This window comes from Elephantulus edwardii, unplaced genomic scaffold (assembly GCF_000299155.1).
Source record: "Elephantulus edwardii isolate Elephantulus edwardi_28Jun2011 unplaced genomic scaffold, EleEdw1.0 scaffold00336, whole genome shotgun sequence".
NCBI classification, from domain to species: Eukaryota; Metazoa; Chordata; class Mammalia; order Macroscelidea; family Macroscelididae; genus Elephantulus; species Elephantulus edwardii.
In genome coordinates this window covers 511,892-517,658 of record NW_006400086.1, presented here as the reverse complement: position 1 = coordinate 517,658, position 5,767 = coordinate 511,892, and positions in this window count along the sequence as shown.

The window sequence follows — 5,767 nt, the reverse complement described above, 5'->3', positions numbered from 1 at the left end:
CTAGCATCCCTGGCCTCTAACCAGGAGACACTGGAAATACCACATACCCTCCCCAGAAGTGACAATAACAATATAGTATCCAGACATTATTGAAAGTTCCCTTGGGAGCATGGGTGGAGGACAAAATTGCTCTCTGTTAATAATCACTGGTCTGTTTAAGGCATATGCTACTTCCATATGCCATACATAGCATATCATTTTGTTACAGTTGATATAGTTAGTAATTAAGCAATCAAGAACTATATACTGTGCTCCTATCTGCTTGTTGTTGCGTACCATCAAGTCAGGACTGACCCACAGCTGACTCTCTGGCGGGTTTTCAGAGGCAGTCAATTGCAAGAGAGGAGATTGCCCATCCTTCTCCTGCAGAGCAACTGGTGGCTTCGAATCGCATGGCTTTGGGATTACAGCACAGCTTCTTGTCACTAAGTCACCAAGGGTGTATACTTATTCTATAGTTTGTTAGCCAAGCAAGAGCTATTAAATTCTTCACATATCAGAAATGCTAAAGTAGGCTATGAGCTGTTAAAAGAAACATTTTAAAAACAATCTATGTGTAGTAGTTTTATCAAAACTTGAGACATGCTTGACCAGATCAGTTCTGCCATCTTCATGATCTACTGACCAGTTACAACAAAATGTGCCCAGGGGAGTGTAGCTCGATCACTTTTGTAAGACGACTTGGCTGACTACAACTGCTATGCTGGAATCTGATTGACAAAGTCACACAAAAGATGGACAGTAACCTTCAAGGGGAATGTTGTTAGACCATCGTGCACTTTAGTCTCTTTGTGTTTGCCTTTTTTTCTGTATAATTCATATAAGTGGGCTTAGACAATATCTGTCCTTTTGTGTCAGACTTAATTCAGTTAGCATCTTCCCCCCACCCCATGATTCATATACTTTGGGCACGTCGCCAGGAGACACCAGTCCTTGGAGAAGGACATCATGTTTGAAAGGGTGGACAAACAACACAGGAGAGGAAGACCTCAGATAAGATGGATTCATAGCTCCAGTAGGGTTCTTAGAGGCATTAAATCATATGCGAGGAGATTGCCCTTCTTTCTCCCATAGAGAAGCTGGTAGATTCAAACCACATACCTTTGTGTTGGCAGCATAATTCCTCAGAAATAAATTAGAAATAGTTCTTGGTAATTCCCTGGAAGAGATGAAGTCTACACAAATCCCCGTTCTCTCCAACTTTAATGACTATTTTTTCATAGTATCAAAATGCCGTGGGCAATTTTCAGAATTGCCTCTGTTTTTCTTTCATTTTCCCTTCCGAGATGTAGACATGACTTCATGGTAAGCTATAATGTTGTCTGTGCTGTTCTACTTGTTAGAGTTTGAGATTCTATGTTCAGACCTTCATTGGAAAGCTCAAGGTATTAAAGTATGACTGAGTCCACGAGGCAACTAATTGACCAATAAAAAAGGTGAATCAATGTGGCAGGCCATGGACCAAAATAGACAAAGTGAACCCTATTTGTATATAATCTCAAATTAAAAGAAATTCTTCTTTCTCCCTTTTTTTTGGACAAATTCATTATAGTCGTTTTGTTTTCTCTGGCTCTTCAAATGAGTGGACCGAAAAGGAGTAAATTCAGGATTGACTCTCACATTGAAGAAGTTTAACATTTTTAATTTAAGTTTTACTGCCATAATCCTTCTGGGAGAATATGATGCTTAATGATCAGATGGAATGAATATGCATATACCCGTTGGTGGACTTGCAAATTGGTCTCTCTTCTGTAAATGTCTCCGACAAACTTTAATCGTCCATAATCAATGTGTTCTGAAAATGAATGTAAGTTGAACCATAGTTCAGGTGGAGGTTTCAGCAGAAGGATGAAGAGGAAAGAATCCTAGAAAATCGGGATGGGTGTGTCAGAGGCAGTGCGGTTGGCACAGGATAGAGCAGGGTTTAGGGCTGTTGTGCATAGGGTCGCTATGAGTCGCAAACGACTCGACAGCAAAGCTAGCTATGGGAGCTCTGGTGGCATGGTACGGAGGGGGTTACACAGCTAACAAAAAGGCCATCCCTTGCTAGTTACTAAAACCTACAAGTAGCTCCATAGAAAAAATTGATGGGAAATCTCCTCCTATGTGATATAATGCCTCCAAAAACCTACTGGATGGTCAGCAATGAGCTTGTTCTGCCTTGATTAAAATGCATTTGATTTATTACATTTAATTCAGAGTTCAAATAATGAGACCAATTTTAACTTTATTCAACCATGATAAGGTCTAGAGGTTGGAGTAAAGGAAAATTACAGACATTGACATTTGATGGAACCAGGTGTTCTATTTATTTCAGAGCAGGGTGCCAACAAAATGAAGAAATTATTGATTTTCTATTTTAAACCATTTACACATGTAAAATTCATTCTTAGCTCACAAGTCATACAAAAACAGGCAGCGGGCAGCAAGCAGTTGGCAATGCTCATATTAAACTTAATGTGAAGGTGATTTACATTATAAGCAATGATCTGTCTAATTCCACATTCCCGGCTTTTAATGCCCCGCTGTCTACCATTTAATCCTACTGATTTTGTCACCAAAATGAAGAAGCTATGCAGAGCAGAATCCAGCTGCTGAGGCTTATGGCATTACGGATTTCTTACATTATGGCATTATCGATTTATTAAATTATGGATTTATTAATTTCTTAGCTATTGAGAGCACCTGCCAATCAAATTAGTAGAGTCTCAAGGTGGGAATTGTAACCCTAATTGGAAAACCAAGGCAAAAGGTCATTTATAGAGGGGAGGACAACACTGTTGAGTGAGGAAAGAGGAGATAGTTTAGTGAGCACAGACCATATACAGAAAACCATGAGAAGCAATATCTATTCTATCACAACCACTACCAGAATGGATCACCTCATATCCTGCTTGTTTTATACAGGGGTGATTTGCTAGATGTAGGAGGTAGATATACCTAACCTTTTTAAGAGTAAGGCAAGGAAACTGAAAAAAGAAGAACAAAAAAAAAACCCCAAAGTAAAACTCAAACTCATTTGAGCTATTGCACGGTAACTGACTCATAGCTGACCTTCCAGCCGGTTTTGGAGGCTGATTCAAACCATCAAAGAAGTGTTCCTTTAGAAGGAAGGATGTGAACCCAGAATCTTCAGATTAAAAATCTGATATCTACCTCTCCTAGCGTATGAAAAGGTAGAGTTTAATAGAAGCCCTCTTCATATATTTTGTTTCATTCAAGCCCTCTACTTGCGAATTTTTATAGTCACAAAGACACTACATTCAGTGCCAATTTCTATCTGCTGTCAAGGACCTCTTTAAAGTGCTAAAGAGTAAAAATGTCATCTTGGTTATAAAAAGTGCCATGTATTTTCAATTGTTTCATATGTATATGAAAGTTCAACAATGAATAAGAAAGATCAACCAAGAATTGTTCCTTTGAACTGTGATGCTGGAAAAGAATAATGAAATAAGGGAGCCTGGCGAAGAATAGACAGATCTATCTTGGAGCTCCCTTAGAGGGAAGGATGATTTGGGATATATTATCAAGAAGGACCAGTCCTTGAGGTAGGACAATAGGAAAAACATAAACAAAACAAAAAATCCCCAAACTGTCTACAGGATGAATTGACACAGTAGTGGAGACAATGGGCTCAGGTACAACAGAGATGCCACAGAATCAGGAACACTTTTTTCATTACACTTCAGAACCAGCTTGAGAACAACATGGTTTTCCCAAGGCGTCCTAGTGATGGTTAAGGATTGGCTTCTCACCAAAAAACTCAGCAGCCATTTTGTGGAAGAAAGATAAGGCATTCTGCTTCCATTATGATTTCTGTTTTGGGACTAGGAGGTACTTCTACTCTATCCTGTAGTCTCACTAGATGTCAGAATTAACTCAATGGCAAGAGTTTAGGCTTTGGAGTGTTCTCACTGGTATCTAAGTACAGCTTTTAAAGAATTATTCATCCTTGTTATTATGCTTAGTTTTCAGTACTTTATTGGCCATTGTACGCTAAACCAGAGTTGGAAACTTTTTCTAAGAAGAGACAGATAGTGCACAGTTGAGGCGTTGCAGGGCGTATGGTCTCTATCATGAGGACACAACTCTGCTATTGTAGCATTAAAATGTCCACAGACAGTGTGGAAACAAATGAGCACGACTCAGTTCCAATCAAACTACATGGAGGGTGAAATTTTAAGTTCATATCGTTACATACCAATTCCTTTTCATGTGCTGTGAAATATTATCGATTTTATATTTTAAACCATTTACACATGTAAAATTCATTCTTAGCTCACAAGTCATACAAAAACGGGCAGCGGGCAGCAGTTGGCAATGCTTGTATTAAACTTAATGTGAAGGTGATTTACATTATAAGCAATGATCTGCCTAATTCCACCTTCCCGGCTTTTAATGCCCCAGTGTCTACTATTTAATCCTACTGATGTTGTTGTTATGTGGTATAAAAAGGCTGATATCTAAATTTTAAGCTAGTGTCATTATCAAGTCTACCATTTGCCCTGAATAATTTTATGTCCTTGTTGAGCGTGTTAATCAGCCATGCTTAATGAGTTTCTAACACTGAATAGCTTTTGTTTCTGTGGCTAATCATGTAGGCAATTGAATAGGTCACGACCACCTTGTGACCACTGCTTGCTCCCTGCAAAGGAATGTTTGTGATGTTGTTGTTGTTGTTGTTGTTGTTGTTGTTATGTGCCATCAAGTCATTTGCGACTCATAGCGACCCTATGTACAACAGCCGTAAACCCTGCTCTGTCCTGTGCCAATCGCTTTGCCTCTGACACACCCATCCCGATTATGCCAGTCACTGAATCAATCCACCTCATAGAGGGTCTTCCCCTCCTGCGCTGTCCTTCCACCCTCCCAAGCATGATGTCCTTCTCCAAGGACCGGTCTCTCCTTACAACACGACCAAAGTATGTCAGACGAAGCCCCAGAATCCTTGCCTCCAGGATGAACCTGTTTGTTTTCTTGGCAGTCATGGTACATTCAATACTCTTCTCCAGCACCACAGAATTATCAAATTCTAGCATAAACTAGACCCTAGGCAGGGAGAATATTATAAAAGTAAAATTCCTAAACAACATGCCTCTGGAAACGCTTTAAACTTGGATAAATGTTGATAGTTGTAGAGGGGATGCTCAACTTGAAGGCAACCAACAACAACAACAACAGCAACAAATTTGTGTTAATATTTTCTCCTAAACATAACTCAGGGAGCTCTGGTAGCATAGTCTGTAAGGAATCTTACTACTCAAAGATGGCACCACTCTGGTAGTTCGAATCCAACTGTGGGGGCAAAGATGGGCAAATTCCTCCTGTGTGAATTATACCTTCAAAAGATGCAGTAGAAGGTCAGTTGTAAGTCAGTACCAACAAGAAGGCAATGAATGAGTGTGAGTGAAACACAGCTCTGGGATGCGCCCATCCCATTCTGTTTGTTGATTCTGCTCTCTTCATTTTGTTCTGGTAATGAAGTGGTAAAATCCTTATGGGGTTGTAATTAATAAAAGCCACAGTATTAGATCCCAATTCCTACAAATACATTCCTTGTATGTCTAAGTTTCTGCTTGGCTTGCAATTATTATAGAACTAGAGTCTCATTATGAGTCTCCACCCAAAATGTCCTGGGGATAGGATGGGCCTGAGTGTCGATGACTGTGCTCATGTGATTTACTGCCTATCCCTCCATTTCTATGCATCATCTTCCTATGATTTGTCTGGTTCTAGACTCTGCTGACCTAGTCAGTTTTACTAAGCT